The sequence below is a fragment of the Coregonus clupeaformis genome, chromosome 19, assembly GCF_020615455.1.
Source record: "Coregonus clupeaformis isolate EN_2021a chromosome 19, ASM2061545v1, whole genome shotgun sequence".
In the NCBI taxonomy this organism is placed as follows: domain Eukaryota; kingdom Metazoa; phylum Chordata; class Actinopteri; order Salmoniformes; family Salmonidae; genus Coregonus; species Coregonus clupeaformis.
In genome coordinates, this window is record NC_059210.1 from 17,847,164 (window position 1) to 17,866,840 (window position 19,677).

Below are 19,677 nucleotides of genomic sequence, written 5' to 3' on the forward strand. Positions count from 1 at the left end.
GCAGTCACAAAAACCATCAAGCGTTATGATAAAACTAGCTCTCATGAGGACCACCACAGGAATGGAAGACCCAGAGTTACCTCTGCTGCAGAGGATAAGTTCATTAGAGTTACCAGCCTCAGAAATTGCAGCCCAAATAAATGCTTCAGAGTTCAAGTAACAGACACATCTCAACATCAACTGTTCAGAGGAGACTGTGTGAATCAGGCCTTCATTGTCAAATTGCTGCAAAGAAACCACTACTAAAAGGACACCAATAAGAAGAAGAGACTTGCTTGGGCCAAGAAACACAAGAAATTGACATTAGACCGGTGGAAATCTGTATTTTGGTCTGATGAGTGCAAATTGGAGATTTTTAGTTCCAACCGCCGTGTCTTTGTGAGACGCAGAGTAGGTGAACGGATGATCTCCGCATGTGTGGTTCCCACCGTGAAGCATGGAGGAGGACGTGTGATTTATAATCTGTTAACATCAAGTATTTCAGAGTGTTCGCTGTAGTTTGCAATTTGATAAATACAATTGAACAAATCCCAATCAAGTTAACAGCTGTTTGTTCACATACTCAACGTGGATCACGATGATACAACTAGGAAACGACCAGGAAAGCCCACAACCAAAACATCCACTGTGCTAATGAGAGAATACAAAAACTTCTAAGTCACATTTTCATTATAGGGTTTTTCTCATGTATAAAATGTAAATGTTTCCTGCAGGCAAACTGTGTTGCTGTTCTTTCTATAGCAGCCTGGGGTATCATTATAACCATCTGTCCCAGAACAACCTCCCAAACATCTACTTCCTTTAACCAACCCAAAAGTCTCAGACACACCCTCGCCTGAGTATCCTAGCTCAGTCTTCAGCGAGGACACACCTGACCTGCAGTCAGTTCACTCAAGTCCTCATCAAGACAGAAGAACTAAGCCAAATCAATAGAAGGTTTAGTGAAGTTTTACTGATTTAGGTTTAATGATTTACATTTTGGTACAAATGACTATAGGTAAAACACTTTTTTTATGCGTCAAAAGACCAATAAAAAAGTTGCGGCATATAAAGATAATAAAATGCACTATGTACCTTTTGGGACATGCCCCATTTCCAATTTCTGCCTGCGCTCAAAAATGACCCACCCTCATAAAACATGCTTGCCATACTGAAACAGAGTTTTGCTGCCTTCAGCTTGGCCCAGAAACTAGCTCTGTTATGCAACAACACACTCCCACTAGTTTATACACGGTAAACAGGTGTGTATATATATATGTGTGTGGCACAAAAACGAATTCTCTCACTACTGTAGCTACTACACACAGACTGATTGTAGCAGTGAGCTCAGCTTACCTTTCACCTGATCAGCACAGGATACCACATCCAGGAGCCTACGTGAGAACAGTCTGCCTTACCTAGGGAGAGAGGAGAAGTTTAATTCTGAATCACATGCTCCTTCTGAATCACAGGCAGAGGCAGCAGAGGCCACACATCCCTCCCCCTCTCCTTCCCTCCTCCACACACACAGATCACAAAACCAGCTCCTGAGCCCCACCCAGTCGTACTGAAGGAGCAGAGCCAGATCACGCTGCCTGTTTACCCTGTTAGTGATGACAACCACTGTAAAGATACAGCACGTCTGATTTGACTGGTCCAAATGCCTTAGCAGGCCTTTTATTCTGAATGAAGAAAGCTTGAAATAGTCCACGGAAATAGGCTAGTCCATGTTTTGGCATGAATTTCTTTTGGTCCCATGTTTCATGAGCTGAAATAAAATATGTATTTTTAGTCATTTTAGCAGACACTCTTATCCAGAGCGACTTACAGTTAGTGAGTGCATACATTTTTTCATACTGGCCCCCCCGTGGGAAACGAACCCACAACCCTGGCGTTGCAAGCGCCATGCTCTACCAACTGAGCTACAAGATCCCAGAAATGTTTCATACTGAGGAGTTTTTCTGCCCAGTCATGAAATTATTTTAATTGACCAATTTCCTTATAAAAAACTGTAACTCAGTAAAATCGTTGAAATTCTTTCATGTTGCGTTTATATTTTTGTTCAGTATAGATCTGTCACGATCGTCGGATATGGAGGACCAAGGCGCAGCGTGGAAGGTGAACATACTTATTTATTAAATGATACACGAACAAAACAACAAATCGATACGTGACGTCCACAGGTGCAAAACACAAACCAACACGGAACAAGATCCCACAAACACTGTGGGAAAACCACCTGACTAAATATGGTTCCCAATCAGAGACAACCAGCAACAGCTGATACTCGTTGCCTCTGATTGAGAACCACTCTGGCCAACATAGATATACAAAAACTAGACTAGACACAACGAGCACAAAACATAAACTCTACACACCCTGGCTCAACTTAAAAGAGTCCCTAGAGCCAGGGCGTGACAAGATCAGTCTTTTTGCACTACACACGTATCTCTCCTGGACCTAGTTTGTGTCGTCAAACTAGTCTAAAGAGCCATTTGAATGAACACGGATCACAGCCTTTCTGTTCATAGACTTCCTTCAGCTTGTAACACAACAACCACCATAGGTCAACAGCCACTGATGTTTGATTTAGTAAATTATTACTTTAATTTGGCAAAAATATAAAATCCAGCTCCTTCCCTGACTTTTCCTAAATGTTTGTAATTTACATTGATCATTTGTCAGAAATGTGAAATCACAAACAGAAAAGTATTTAGCACCTTAACCCGCCAAGACAATGTGCTGTAGGACTTTGGCACCCAGCCAGGTGCTATTGCGTCTCTCTTTCATTAGAATTAATGATAAATGGACTTGCACTTTACTTCACAATTGAATTTAAATTCAGCCAAACTAAATGATAATTAGGGTGAAGAGGTAGATTGAATTTAGAAAGACAATAGTGTAATGATGAGTTTGTGTTATGCCTACAGTGGGGGAAAAAAGTATTTAGTCAGCCACCAATTGTGCATGTTCTCCCACTTAAAAATATGAGAGAGGCCTGTAATTTTCATCATAGGTACACGTCAACTATCACTGACAAATTGAGAGAAAAAAATCCAGAAAATCATATTGTAGGATTTTTAATGAATTTATTTGCAAATTATGGTGGAAAATAAGTATTTGGTCACCTACAAACAAGCAAGATTTCTGGCTCTCACAGACCTGTAACTTCTTCTTTAAGAGGCTCCTCTGTCCTCCACTCGTTACCTGTATTAATGGCACCTGTTTGAACTTGTTATCAGTATAAAAGACACATGTCCACAACCTCAAACAGTCACACTCCAAACTCCACTATGGCCAAGACCAAAGAGCTGTCAAAGGACACCAGAAACAAAATAGTAGACCTGCACCAGGCTGGGAAGAATGAATCTGCAATAGGTAAGCAGCTTGGTTTGAAGAAATCAACTGTGGGAGCAATTATTAGGAAATGGAAGACATACAAGACCACTGATAATCTCCCTCGATCTGGGGCTCCACGCAAGATCTCACCCCGTGGGGTCAAAATGATCACAAGAACGGTGAGCAAAAATCCCAGAACCACACGGGGGGACCTAATGAATGACCTGCAGAGAGCTGGGACCAAAGTAACAAAGCCTACCATCAGTAACACACTACGCCGCCAAGGACTCAAATCCTGCAGTGCAAGACGTGTCCCCCTGCTTAAGCCAGTACATGTCCAGGCCCGTCTGAAGTTTGCTAGAGTGCATTTGGATGATCCAGAAGAGGATTTGGGAGAATGTCATATGGTCAGATGAAACCAAAATATAACTTTTTGGTAAAAACTCAACTCGTCGTGTTTGGAGGACAAAGAATGCTGAGTTGCATCCAAAGAACACCATACCTACTGTGAAGCATGGGGGTGGAAACATCATGCTTTGGGGCTGTTTTTCTGCAAAGGGACCAGGACGACTGATCCGTGTAAAGGAAAGAATGAATGGGGCCATGTATCGTGAGATTTTGAGTGTAAACCTCCTTCCATCAGCAAGGGCATTGAAGATGAAACGTGGCTGGGTCTTTCAGCATGACAATGATCCCAAACACACCGCCCGGGCAACGAAGGAGTGGCTTCGTAAGAAGCATTTCAAGGTCCTGGAGTGGCCTAGCCAGTCTCCAGATCTCAACCCCATAGAAAATCTTTGGAGGGGAGTTGAAAGTCTGTGTTGCCCAGCGACAGCCCCAAAACATCACTGCTCTAGAGGAGATCTGCATGGAGGAATGGGCCAAAATACCAGCAACAGTGTGTGAAAACCTTGTGAAGACTTACAGAAAACGTTTGACCTGTGTCATTGCCAACAAAGGGTATATAACAAAGTATTGAGAAACTTTTGTTATTGACCAAATACTTATTTTCCACCATAATTTGCAAATAAATTCATAAAAAATCCTACAATGTGATTTTCTGGATTTTTTTTCCTCATTTTGTCTGTCATAGTTGACGTGTACCTATAATGAAATTTACAGGCCTCTCTCATCTTTTTAAGTGGGAGAACTTGCACAATTGGTGGCTGACTAAATACTTTTTTTCCCCACTGTATTTATCAGTGTTGGCGCTCATGTTAATTTCACTGCGCGCCTTGTGGGTTGATACCATTCCTCTTTTACGTTTTACTTTGTAAAAATATTTGATTTACTCTAACTAATCACATTTATTGTAAGGGAAACGAAAACATGCTACCTGTTGCAGTAGGCCTTAAGAATAATGCAAAATGTATCCTTGACTCTATCAAAGTTGATGAGCAGGAAACAAAACGATGCCAGTCATCTTACGCATCGAAACTACACCAAAACTAATTTCATACATAAGAGTTACCCTATAGACAACTTTAAATTGACAATAGTCTGATGTGAAAATAGTATCAGTTGTCAAATTGAAAATGAAGAGATGGGTGTATCTTGTAATTTACAGATGCAGGGAAAGGAGCATCACTTTATCAAATTCCTCCTTCAGAGTCACATGCAGGTAAAACATTTTGATTTCGATATAGTATCAGAAAGAGCAGTTTCTATGACACTTACCTTTGTCAAATTACACAAAATTCAAGAGATGCAGCTATTTCCAAATGTCACTTTTTACAAGAATATCTGCACTGTCCATGCGTTCATCACATGACCACTCACGCGGCAGCATTGCTCTGGCTACTAAGCAAAGACTAGACACAAACTTTAAATATGCTATTCTGTTTTCTTTTAAATACATTTTCTTATTTCCACAATGTTTCTCCTGCCAAAACTAAATTATAAATGGACTTCTTTGCAATGTACTTTAATTAGTGGGTTTTCGTTTTTACTTATAGCCTAGAGCCTACATACTCAACTGGCGGACCGCGGACCGGATCCGGACCCAGAATGGGGTCAATTCAGACAACAGGTCCCAAAACAATATATATATATATACACAGTACCAGTCAAAAGTTTGGACACACCTACTCATTCAAGGATTTTTCTTTATTACTTCTAAAAACCTGTTTTCACTATGTCATTATAGGGTATTGTGTGTAGATTGAATAAATAAAAAAATCCTCAATCAATTTTAGAATAAGGCTGTAATGTGGAAAAGGTCAAGGGGTCTGAATACTTTCCGAATGCACTGTATGTTTGGGCACCTTGCGGGTTGATATGCATCTGATGCTAAAGGGGATGCTCGCCAACGTTCTCTAGTGGGTACTTCTAGGCTGAAAGGCCAGGCGGTTGTAGTGTTAAAAGGGCTGGCATTTCATCAACCCTTGCCTCTCCTCCTCTTTCCTCCCTTCAAACTGGTAACATTCTGCCCTCTACTCCATCCCTCCATCATTATGGCTCAGCCCACTTTTTTGTTTGATCTAATCACTTATAAGAGACTGAGGTGGGCGAACAGGCCCTCTCAAAATGAGTCACGGTCAATTGCCTTTTAGAACCAACTTCACTGGTAAAAAAAAAAAAAAAAAAAAAAGACTTATGTGGCATCAATAAGAGTCCGAAAAATTAATTATAGTGTCACTTCGACTACAAAGTGTAAATCAGATCATTTTTGTCATGAAGTCAGTATCTTCCAAAACTGAGTTTTGTAAATTAGTTTGTCACGACTTACTGGAAGGTTGGGTATGGATTACGATCATGCCCACTTGCCCAGTGCCCACTAACACATGAGAAGCAGCTGTGCTGATTGCGCTCCATCACCTGCATGCTCCATCCAATCATAGCAGCCAAAACCTCCAGACAGTGAGACAGACCTGCCCATTACGCAGTGTGTCAGACTTGTTTACATAAGACAATACATCGCAAATGTTATGTTGAAATAACCCTTGGCCCTAAGCCCTTTATGGAGTGGCCACTTGCTGACGTGTTTGATAGTGTCAATCATTCGAGTCTACCACTTTTTTGGGCAAAATGAGACGATTAGAGAACACTTGTTTCCCAACTGCAACTTGCCAATGTTTACAAAACCCATTCACAAGCATCTTGTTTCCCCCGCGACCTGTTTTGTAACATGATTCCCTTGATAAGATGACGCTGCAGTGGATAGCAGCAGTTTTACAGGCTCCTGACCAATGCTGCTATTTTGTATGTTTTTTCCGCTGATCTTAACTGTTTTGTACATAATGTCTCCGCCAACTAGACTACTTTGGCTAGACTTCTTTGGCGTGCAAATTAACCGCCTCTACCCTCCGTTCTGTTGGTGAACATATAATCAGTCCAGAACAAACTAGACGAGCTCCGTTCGAGAAAATCCTAACAACGGGACCTGAAGAACTGTAATATTCAATGATTTACAGAGTCGTGGCTGGATAATATACAATGCCTTCGTAAAGTATTCAGACCCCTTTACTTTTTCCACTTTGTTAAGTTACAGCCTTATTCTAAAATTGCTTTTTTTTTTTATCCTCAGCAATCTACACACAATACCCCATAATGAGAAAGTGAAAACAAGTTTAGAAATGCTTGCACATTTATTACAAATAAACAGAAATACCTTATTTACATAAGTATTCAGACCCTGTCCGTAGAACCGAGACAGAATTGTGTCGAGGCACAATTGAAGGTCCCCAAGAATACAGTGGCCTCCATCAATATTCAATGGAAGAAGTTTGGAACCACCAAGACTCTTCCTAGCCAAACTGAGCAATCGGGGGAGAAGGGCCTTGACCAGGGAGGAGACCAACAACCCGATGATCACTCTGGCAGAGCTCTAGACTTCTTCTGTGGAGAAAGGAGAACCTTCCAGAAGGACAACCATCTCTGCAGCACTCCACCAATCAGGCCTTTATGGTAGAGTGGCCAGACAGAAGCCACTCCTCAGTAAAAGGCACATGACAGCCAGCTTGGAGTTTGCCCAAAGGCACCTAAAGGACTCTCAGATCATGAGAAACAAGATTATTTGGTCTGATGAAACCAAGATTGAACTTTTTGGCCTGAATGCCAAGCGTCACGTCTGGAGGTGAAGCATGGTGGTGCGAAGGTTCACCTTCCAACAGGACAAAGACCCTAAGCACACAGCCAAGACAACGCAGGAGTGGCTTCGGGAAAAGTCTCTGAATATCCTTGAGTGGCCCAGCCAGAGCCCGGACTTGAACCCGATCGAATATCTCTGGAGAGACCTGAAAATAGCTGTGCAGCGACGCTCCCCATCCAACCTGACAGAGCTTGAGAGGATCTGCAGAGAAGAATAGGAGAAACTCCCCAAATACAGGTGTACCAAGCTTGTAGCGTCATACCCAAAAAGACTTGAGGCTGTAATCTCTGCCAAAGGTGCTTCAACAAAGTACAGAGTAAAGGGTCTGAATACTTACATAACTGATATTTCAGTTTTACATTTGTAATAAATTAGCAAAAATGTCTAAACTTGTTTTTGCTTTGTCATTATTGGGTATTGTGTGTAGATTGATGAGAGGAAAAAAATATTTAATCACTTTCAGAATAAGGCTGTTATGTAACAAAATGTGGGAAAAGTCAAGGGGTCTGAATACTTTCCGAAGGCACTGTACATCTCGCTGGCTTTTCCATGCATCGTCAAGATCGGCCGGCAGCCTGGCATAAGATGAGGGTTGGGGGAGGTGGGGGTCTCTTTGTTAACAAGAGCTGGTGCGCGATCTCTAATGTTAAGGAAGTCTCAAGTTTTTGCTCGCCTGAGTTAGAATATCTAATAATAGGCTGCAGACCATACTATTTACCAAGAGAGTTTATCTATATTTTTCTTATCCATTTACCACCACAAACCGATTCTTGCACTAAGACCACACTTATTGGGACATAAGCAAAAAAGAAAATGCACACCCAAAAGGTGGCGCTTCTCATGGCCGGTCATTTTAATACAGGAAAACTGAAAACCATTTTGTCTCACAACTAGAGGCAACAAAATTCTAGATCACCTTTACTCCACACACAAACACATACAAGGCTCTTCCTCACCCTCCCTTTGGCAAATCTCACCATTACTCTATACTCCTGATTTCTGCTTACAAGTAAACATTTTAACAGGGAGTACCAGTGACACACTCAATATGGAATTGGTCCGAAAAAGCGGATACTTAGCTACAAGATTGTTTTGCTAGCACAGATTGGAATATGTTCCGGGATACATCCGATGACATTGAGAAGTTTACCACATCAGTCACCAGATTAAGTGCATCAACGACATCATCCCCACAGTGACCGTACGTACATATCCCAACCAGAAGCCATGGATTACAGGCAACATCCACACTGAGCTAAAGGCTAGAGCTGCAGCTTTCAAGGAGCGGGACACTAAAACACCTATAAGAAATCCTACTGTGACCTACGACGAGAAATCAAACAGGCAAAGCATCAATACAGGACTAGGTTTGAATCCTACTACGGCGGCTCGGATGCTCGTCAGATGTGGCAGGGCTTGTAAACTATCCCGGACTACAAAAGGGAAACCAAGCCGCGAACTGCCCAGTGACGCGAGCCTACAAACACTGAACCATCAGAGAGCACGAGCTGTTCCAGATGACTGACTGATCTCGCTCTACGTAGCCGATGTGAGTAAGACCGCTAAATAGGTTAACTTTCACAAGGCCGCAGAGTCAGACGGATTACCAGGACACCTATTCTGAGCATGCAATTACGAGCTAGCAAGTGTCTTCAATGACATTTGCAACCTCTCCCTGACCCAGAACAGCAAGGTAACCTGTCTAAAGGACTATCGCCCCGTAGCACTCACATCTGTAGCTATGAAATTCCTTGAAAGCCTGGTCATGGCTCACATCAACACCATCATCCCATACACCATGGACCCACTTGAAATCGCATAACGACCCAACAGATCCAAAGATGACGCAATCTCTATTGCACTCCACACTTCCCTTTCCCACCTGGACAAAAGGAACACCTACAGTTGAAGTCGGAAGTTTACATACACTTAGGTTGGAGTCATTAAAACTCGTTTTTCAACCACTCCTCACATTTCTTGTTAACAAACTATAGTTTTAGCAAGTCGGTTACGACATCTACTTTGTGCATGACACAAGTAATTTTTCCAACAATTGTTTACAGACAGATTATTTCACTTATAATTCACTGTATCACAATTCCAGTGGGTCAGAAGTTTACATGCACTAAATTGACTGTGCCTTTTAAACAGCTTGGAAAATTCCAGAAAATGATGTAATGGCTTTAGAAGCTTCAGATAGGCTAATTGACATCATTTGAGTCAATTGGACATGTACCTGTGGATGTATCCACAGTAAAATGAGTCCTATATCGACATAACCTGAAAGGCCGCTCAGCAAGGAAGAAGCCACTGCTCCAAAACCACCATAAAAAAGCCAGACTACAGTTTGCAACTACACATGGGGACAAATATGAATATGCTGCCTCTGCCTGTGATTCAGAAGGAGCATGTGATTCAGAATTAAACTTCTCCTCTCTCCCTAGGCAGAAATGTCCTCTGGTCTGATGAAACAAAAATAGAACTGTTTGGCCATAATGATCATCGTTATGTTTGGAGGAAAAAGGGGGTTGCTTGCAAGCCGAAGAACACCATCCCAACCGTGAAGCATGGGGGTGGCAGCATCATGCTGTGGGGGTGCTTTGCTGCAGGGGGGACTGGTGCACTTCACAAAATAGATGGCATCATGAGGAAAATTATATGGATATATTGAAGCAACATCTCAAGACATCAGTCAGGAAGTTAAAGCTTGGTCGCAAATGGGTCTTCCAAATGGACAATGACCCCAAGCAAACTTCCAAAGTTGTGGCAAAATGGCTTAAGGACAACAAAGTCAAGGTATTGGAGTGGCCATCACAAAGCCTTGACCTCAATCCTATAGAAAATGTGTGGGCAGAACTGAAAAAGTGTGTGCGAGCAAGGAGGCCTACAAACCTGACTCAGTTACACCAGCTCTGTCAGGAGGAATGGGCCAAAATTCACCCAACTTATTGTGGGAAGCTTGTGGAAGGCTACCTGAAACATTTGACCCAAGTTAAATAATTTAAAGTCAATGCCACCAAATACTAATTGAGTATGTAAACTTCTGACCCACTGGGAATGTGATGAAAGAAATAAAAGCTGAAATAAATCACTCTACTATTATTCTGACATTTCACATTCTTAAAATAAAGTGGTGATCCTAACTAACCTAAGACATATATTTTTACTAGGATTAAATGTCAGGAATTGTGAAAAACTGAGTTTAAATGTATTTGGCTAAGGTGTATGTAAACTTCCGACTTCAACTGTACGTGAGAATGCTGTTCATCGACTACCGCTCAGAAATCAACACAATAATACCCTCCAAGCTCATCACTAAGCTCAGGACACAGACTTAACACCTCCCTCTGCAACTGGTTCCTGGACTTCCTGACGCGCCACCTCCAGGTGGAGACGGTAGGCAACAACACATCCGCCACGCTGACCAGCAACATGGGGGCCCCTCAGGGGGGCGTGCTTAGTCCCCTCCTGTACTTCCTGTTCACCCACGACTGAGTGAGCGGGCATGACTCCAACACCATCATTAAGTTTGCTGACGACACAAAGGTGGTAGGCCTGTTCACTGACGACGATGAGACAGCCTATAGGGAGGTCATCAGTGACCTGGTAGTGTGGTGTCAGAACAACTTCTCCCTCAATGTCAGCAAGACAAAGAAGCTGATCGTGGACTACAGGAAATTTACAGCAAGCAGTACCGATGCAGCAAGTCTTGAACCAACAGGACCCTGAACAGCTTCTACCCCCAAGCCATAAGACTACTAAATAGTTAACCAAAATAGCTACCTGGACTAGGGCTGTTGCGGTGACCATATTACCGCCACACCAGCGGTCACTGGTCATGAAGGCAGTCAAATTCCACGTGACCGTTTAGTCACGTAATTAGGCTTCTCCAAGCTCTGATGGTCATTAGTAGCCTACCAAATTTGCTAACTGCCTGGCATTCAGCACTGTATTGTCCCTCTAATCATTCTGACATAAATGCGAATATATTTGAAACTCTAATCAAATACTTAATGAGAGCCCATGAGGCCATGTTGCGCAACATTTCTATAGGCTATGCAATTGCGTGAGAAAACAGACTGATGGCCACTATTAAAAAGAGGATCCCATCAGCTTTTTAATAGGCTAGGCCTAATATATTTATTTCTCAACTTTCCATATATTAAGCACATTGCTTATATTTACAACAGGCGTATAGCCTAATGGACTAGCATGAAAATGAACCATGGGAAAAGCGTCCTCCATTAGCTATTTAAGTGCAGAGATGACATGTAATTTTTCCACCAGCCCGTTTCAAGACGGGTGCATGTTAATGGTCCATTCTAAATCAAAACAAATTTCACACATACAGTGGGGAGAACAAGTATTTGATACACTGCCGATTTTGCAGGTTTTCCTACTTACAAAGCATGTAGAGGTCTGTAATTTTTATCATAGGTACACTTCAACTGTGAGAGACGGAATTTAAAACAAAAATCCAGAAAATCACATTGTATGATTTTTAAGTAATTAATTTGCATTTTATTGCATGACATAAGTATTTGATCACCTACCAACCAGTAAGAATTCCGGCTCTCACAGACCTGTTAGTTTTTCTTTAAGAAGCCCTCCTGTTCTCCACTTATTACCTGTATTAACTGCACCTGTTTGAACTCGTTACCTGTATAAAAGACACCTGTCCACACACTCAATCAAACAGACTCCAACCTCTCCACAATGGCCAAGACCAGAGAGCTGTGTAAGGACATCAGGGATAAAATTGTAGACCTGCAAAAGGCTGGGATGGGCTACAGGACAATAGGCAAGCAGCTTGGTGAGAAGGCAACAACTGTTGGCACAATTATTAGAAAATGGAAGAAGTTCAAGATGACGGTCAATCACCCTCTGTCTGGGGCTCCATGCAAGATCTCACCTCGTGGGGCATCAATGATCATGAGGAAGGTGAGGGATCAGCCCAGAACTACACGGCAGGACCTGGTCAATGACCTGAAGAGAGCTGGGACCACAGTCTCAAAGAAAACCATTAGTAACACACTACGCCGTCATGGATTAAAATCCTGCAGCGCACGCAAGGTCCCCCTGCTCAAGCCAGCCCATGTCCAGGCCTGTCTGAAGTTTGCCAATGACCATCTGGATGATCCAGAGGGGGAATGGGAGAAGGTCATGTGGTCTGATGAGACAAAAATAGAGCTTTTTGGTCTAAACTCCACTCACCGTGTTTGGAGGAAGAAGAAGGATGAGTACAACCCCAAGAACACCATCCCAACCGTGAAGCATGGAGGTGGAAACATCATTCTTTGGGGATGCTTTTCTGCAAAGGGGACAGGACGACTGCACCGTATTGAGGGGAGGATGGATGGGGCCATGTATCGCGAGATCTTGGCCAACAACCTCCTTCCCTCAGTAAGAGCATTGAAGATGGGTCGTGGCTGGGTCTTCCAGCATGACAACGACCCGAAACACACAGCCAGGGCAACTAAGGAGAGAGAAGCATCTCAAGGTCCTGGAGTGGCCTAGCCAGTCTCCAGACCTGAACCCAATTGAAAATCTTTGGAGGGAGCTGAAAGTCCGTATTGCCCAGCGACAGCCCCGAAACCTGAAGGATCTGGAGAAGGTCTGTATGGAGGAGTGGGCCAAAATCCCTGCTGCAGTGTGTGCAAACCTGGTCAAGACCTACAGGAAACGTATGATCTCTGTAATTGCAAACAAAGGTTTCTGTACCAAATATTAAGTTCTGCTTTTCTGATGTATCAAATACTTATGTCGTGCAATAAAATGCAAATGAATTACTTTAAAATCATACAATGTGATTTTCTGGATTTTTGTTTTAGATTCTGTCTCTCACAGTTGAAGTGTACCTATGATAAACATTACAGACCTCTACATGCTTTGTAAGTAGGAAAACCTGCAAAATCAGCAGTGTATCAAATACTTGTTCTCCCCACTGTATATTATTTAGTATATGTAAAGATTAAATCAAGCATAGTATGGGTAACAATATTAGCCTATCACTTCTGAATGATGCCCAGCATAAGAAACAATACTTTTTATTTCCAGACTTTTTCAAATCAGTCACACACCTCATGTAGCCTAGCCCATAGACCTACATGTTTTAATAAGGTTTGTATCACAACTAGTGGCCAAATAACTTCTTAAAATTAAGCACATTAATCCACTTTACAAGGGGTGTAGAGCCTAACTGGCATACATACATAAGCAGTGTGTGAGTTTCTAGTTTGGGGAAGATCATTTTAAAGTTTGGGGAAGATCACCATAAAAATGCACCTTTATAATAAAACCATTACATGCATAATTGCATTAGCGGTCACTTTTGATAATGGTGTTTTCCGCTAATGGAACATTTGCACTTATAGCCTACTACCATGTGCGCATTGCTGTGCTAATGTGAAGAAATAGCCTAATAGTTTATCAACATTTTAAGCTAAAACGTTCTGATCTGTTGCGTCACATTGCATACAAATATTATTTTTTTATTTTATTTTTTATGCTAGTGGTTGTATTAATTTGGGATCTATCGCATCTCACAACTGTCCCAGACAGTTTGGAATATTTATTTCTCATAGAATAGGTCGACCTTTGTACTATGGGTGATAGTAGATTGACATAGGCTAGTGCTTTTGCTGTTCGTTAGACCTACTCATCTTGTTGGCTGACGAAAGTAAATGTGGACAGCTCTTCCAATATCTTCAATATGCAACTCGGAATTGGATAAGGACGCACGCAGTTGCATCCCCGATGTATCTGTCTTCACTTGTAGCCTGTGAGAAAGACCCGATCAGGTGATGGAGAGCCATGTGAGTGAGAGGTGCTTCGGATCACGCAGCACTTTTAGGGTGCATTATGGCCACACAAACGGGATGCCGCCGGGAAATTCGAGGCATTATCAAGTGCTTCTTAAATTGTGAATGATAGCCTGCGCCCCAAAAAATAGCAGAGCTCATGCCTTTCAAGCAACTTTTTTCAAATCATCATTATTAGAGTCGCATCATGCAGCCTTACAATGTATTAAAACTCAACACATATAGCCCAACGTTTGTAGAACAACTAAAGTTACATTAATAACTCTAAATTAAGCATATAGGAGTACCTATTTATTTGTTAACCTCTCAACACAGAATAGCCGAATGTGCTCACTACCTCAAATCGTTTGGATTTATCCTTTATTTTATTCAGCTATGTTCAATTCTATTCTTCATACTATAAAATAATGGCCACGGAATTCTAAGCAAATCTTGTCTGCTAAATGAAATAGTGTAGCTCACAGCCATATGGCACAGCCATGAAATGGAAAACATTTTTCTTCATATCATGTTTCTTTAGACCTGTCTAAAATAAATACTGGATTTATTGTGAAGGTGTAGGCTATATTACATGGATTTATTAGACTTTTTAAAATGTAAATGTTACAAAGGTCTGCATCAGTGGCTTGTAGGCTGTGTGGAAGTCAGTGTCGTGACTTCCATTATTGTGATGACTATTATTTAATTGAATAATTACCTAATTTGTTTAATTGTTACTAGATTAAATGAATCATGTAACAATTAACTCATTAGGAATTTGGGGCACCACGGGAAAAGTTAACGAGTTACCGTTTGCCGAATTAACTCTAAAGATATCTTTTATCATTTCACAGTCATTTATTAATAATTTACCTCATATCAGTCTCATTCTGAAGTCTGCATTAACCCGGGTCTTACTGATCATTCCGTACCACACAAATTGATTGAATTATTTATTTACTAACTATTTAAAAATTATAACAAGATACAAACACGTACACGGTATAGGTAGGGATTAGAAACTTAATACAATGAAAACGGGTCCTTAGCGGACTAACACAATATGACACTTGTTACAAAAGATGGCGAGTTAGAGAGAGAGAGACAGAGAGAGAGAAAACACATGGATACACATGGACCTACGCTCACAGTATTCCTAATACTATGCCCCGAACTGCCGCCCGTTTTGGGAAGAAAAGCAATGCATGTACTTCGTGTTGGAGGTCTTCGTCGTGTATCTCTGTTGGACCCAGGCCTTCGTGGGAAGGAGTCAATTGTCTTCTCTTTCGGATGGCATTTTAGACTTAGATTGTCCACAAGAGGTCACAACGTCCTTCTTCTTAGTTGTCTGTTTACTTTCACTCGTTCTGGAAGTGGTCTTCTGAGGACGGCTAATCAGCCGTGTCGATGATCCCTGTGGGGTGATGAGAGCAGTGTAGTAGACGATGGCTTGAAGAGAGTAACAGGATGGTCCCACTTAAATTCACCTTCTTAGATACAGTAATTAGAACAGATACTCAGCCGTAACATTGATTGTTAGTGGAGACAACTTTGTCGTCTTCACCTCGTGTTGATTTTCAGGGTCGGGACCAATATGGACAAAAGCTGCAGCTTGAGGTCCGTCTAGTCTGATCTGATCATTCTTATCTCAATCTTTTATGCACTCCGGTAAAGAGGGGTGTTTCCGTCATACTGACACGATCTCTGAGCTCGCTCGGGCGTGGCTAGTTACGAGGCAAAAGTATTATCATCACTATGATTTTGTTAGAAAGCTAAAATCACATTATTATCTTCACGAAAACATTGTCTTCCTCCTTGATATTTTCTACACAAGGTAAAGGATGTAAGCCTGATATACACAGTGTAAAAGCTCTTCAAGTCACAATGTTTTCGTTATAACGCCTTTATACCATTTTTATTGACATCACAAAATAGACATTCATTTTCCATATTCCATTTCTCATCATTCCCAACATTTGGATGTTTTAATATATTGTCCCAATGTTCATTGTTGTATGTTGAAGTTTTTGGGCGGCAAAAAGTCTCTGAAACAAAGGCATTCCTTTCACCATACTAGAATTCCAGAGATAGATTATCCTCCTCTCTAATTTATGGCAATATTAAGGTGTCAAGACCGGCACAGCCCCCTGTGGGTTAAGAGGGTCTGGTTGTTGTCGGCCATTTGCCAAGCTGATGTGAGGCCTTTGATCCTCACCCAGGGAGAGTCATGACACCAGGATATGCTAAATGTGTTTATGTTAATTAACGGTCAATTACCATGAGAACAACAGTTATTTGCTTGACAATCACCGGCTGACGAAATTTCACGACCACCACAGCCCTAACACGGACTATCTGCATTGACCCTTTTTGCACTAACACTTTTGACTCATCACATACGCTGCTGCAACTGTTTACAATCTATCCTGTTGCCTAGTCACTTTACCCCTACCTATATGTACCCATCTACCTCAATTACCTCGTACCCCTGCACATCGACTCAGTATTGGTACCCAGTGTACACAGTGTACAAAGCATTAAGAACAGCTGCTCTTTCAATGACAGACTGACCAGGTGAATCCAGGTGAAAGCTATGATCCATTATTGATGTCAGTTGTTAATTCACTTCAAATCAGTGTAGATGAAGGGGAGGAGACAGGTTAAAGAAGGATATTTAAGCCTTGGGACATGGATTGTATATGTGTGCCATTCAGAGGGTAAATGGGCAAGACAAAAGATAAAGTCAAAAATACAACAGAAAATATATATACAGTGTGTGCGAATGTAGTAAGTTATGGAGGTAAGGCAATAAATAGGCCATAGTGCAAAATAGTTACAATTTCGTATTAACACTGGAATGATAGATGTGCAAAAGATGATGTGCAAATAGAGATACTGGGGTACAAATGAGCAATATAAATAACAATATGGGGATGAGGTAGTTGGGTGGGCTAATTTCAGATGGGCTGTGTACAGGTGCAGTGATCGGTAAGCTGCTCTGACAACTGATTCTTAAAGTTAGTGAGGGAGATAAGAGACTCCAGCTTCAGAGATTTTTGCAGTTTGTTCCAGTCATTGGCAGCAGAGAACTGGAAGGAATGGCGGCCAAAGGAGGTGTTGGCTTTGGGGATGACCAGTGAGATATACCTGCTGGAGCGCAGACTATGGGTGGGTGTTGCTATGGTGACCAGTAAGCTAAGATAAGGCGGGGATTTGCCTAGCAGTGATTTATAGATGACCTGGAGCCAGTGGGTTTGACGACGAATATGTAGTGAGGACCAGCCAAGAGCATACAGGTCACAATGGTGGGTAGTATATGGGGCTTTGGTGACAAAACGGATGGCACTGTGACAGACTACATCCAATTTGCTGAGTAGAGTGTTGGAGGCTATTTTGTAAATGACATCGCCGAAGTCAAGGATCGGTAGGAAAGTCAGTTTTACGAGGGCATGTTTGGCAGCATGAGTGAAGGAGGCTTTGTTGCGAAATAGGAAGCCGATTCTAGATCTAACTTTTGATTGGAGATGCTTAACGTGAGTCTGGAAGGAGAGTTTACGGTCTAACCAGACACCTAGGTATTTGTAGTTGTCCACATACTCTAGGTCAGACCCTCCGAGAGTAGTGATTCTAGTCGGGTGGGCGGGTGCAAGCAGCGTTCGGTTGAAGAGCATGCATTTCGTTTTACTAGTGTTTAAGAGCAGTTGGTTGGCATGCAGATGCTGCATGGACGTTTCACAATTTACAGTAAGTCATGTGAAGGGAGGGTGACCAAACATTTGTGCATGAAGTAGAAATAAAGAAACACATGCACAGAACGTGATTCAGATCTTCACTTCTGAGGAAAAGGGATCCGGGGGCGGGCCGGGGCGGATACCTGGGGATCCACAGGCTCTGCCTTTTATTTAAGCTAGGGGACAACTTACTTTTTCAAAGCATTCACGTTCATATGTGTGTTGTAGAGCTAAATACTAGAACAAATGATTCTCCCTGGGTGAACAATCGAGCAGTAAGAAATAACTAGGTGAATGCACTCTGTTACTAATAGTCCATGATTACTGTGCTTAAACTCTGCTGGGGTTTACAAACAGTTACTGTAAGTGCACAAAAACACCTTACGGACTAAATGTTTCCTGTTCTCTTTTCCATTGTGTTGTGTTGTGTGCAGGGCAGGCAGGGGGCTTTATTCTGGGTTGGACGACAGCTGTTCCTTAGACGTGTCCTGGAGACCCGGGTGTCAACACACACAGTGCCGGGACTGCAGCACCTGTGGCTTCAAGCAAGACATATACAAATGATTTATCGGTAGCCTAATAGACCTCTTCTCACCTCACATGCAGTAGTTATGAAGGGAGCGCTGCTAGGTAACCACACACTGACTGAGGCAGTGAGCGCTTTGGGCAAGTCCTGAACATGCACTCATTGGCTTTGTAGCCACCAGTCTATGACTTTCTCTTACCTCTCTTTATAAGAGATGAACGAAAAGAGCGTGTGACATGCCCTAATTCCCAGACCCTCTAGCCCATACATTAATGGTTGCGGCTCACTCCTCTCCTATACCTCAGCCCTCTTAACTTTATTGAGAGTTCCAATGCGGTTCCTGAGTCATTTTGGCAAGGCCTCCTTCACATTTGTCTTTTTCGGCCCTTAACATAAACCCAATCACAAAACCACAGTTTGCCGCATAATGTACAGCCGGGTTTGCATAATCCTCTAAACGTGGAGGGAGGCTTTCCAATCAGGCCGGATTACTTATGTTATAGGCATACAAGTAAAAGGCTACAGATTTCCTAAGGTCGTAAAATCAAGGATTCCTGATTCGTCAGGAAAAAGCACACATCTTGTGTGTGGACAACACAGAGTTGAGCAAAGGATGGAGCAAGGAGCACTAACTCAAATAAAGAGCCTACAACTCTAATTCAAGTTTTAATGCAACTCCTAACACTGCTTTAACTGAAGCCCAAGTGTGCAGCTGTAATGCAGTGCAGCTCTATTCTGCCCAGGGAAAAAGTAGGCCAAAGCATCTACCAGTGCTGAGCTGGAGTTAGGAGAGACACACATACACACCAAGAATAGGAAACGGAGCAAAGTACAGAGAGATCATTGATGAAAACCTGCTCCAGAGCGCTCAGGTCCTCAGACTGGGGGGAAGGTTCACCTTCCAACAGGACAACAACCCTAAGCACTCAGCCAAGACAACGCGGTAGTGGCTTTGGGACAAGTCTCTGAATGTCCTTGAGTGTCCCAGCCAGAGCCTGGACTTTAACCCGATCGAACATCTATGGATTTATAAAATCCATTTGAGATTAAGGCTGTAACGTAACAAAATGTGAAAAAAGTCAAGGGGTCTGAATACTTTCCGAATGCAATCATTGATTATAATGTGGGAGGTGTAAGTAATGAAACTATCTACCAAATCTATTTATTTTTAAATGTTAATTACTTCTCCTTGCCATTACTCCCGAGTGGCAC

The 19,677-nt window shown here is 42.2% G+C and overlaps 1 protein-coding gene across 1 annotated transcript in view; it reads right to left on the minus strand.

The window, feature by feature from the left end:
• osbpl5 (oxysterol binding protein-like 5) overlaps positions 1-19,677 on the minus strand; it is a 145,689-nt gene that overhangs the window by 120,023 nt on the left and 5,989 nt on the right. Inside the window, exon 2 of the mRNA XM_041837625.2 lies at positions 1,336-1,397. The gene's annotated coding sequence lies outside the window, so the exon portion shown is untranslated. The remainder of the gene's footprint in view (positions 1-1,335; positions 1,398-19,677) is intronic.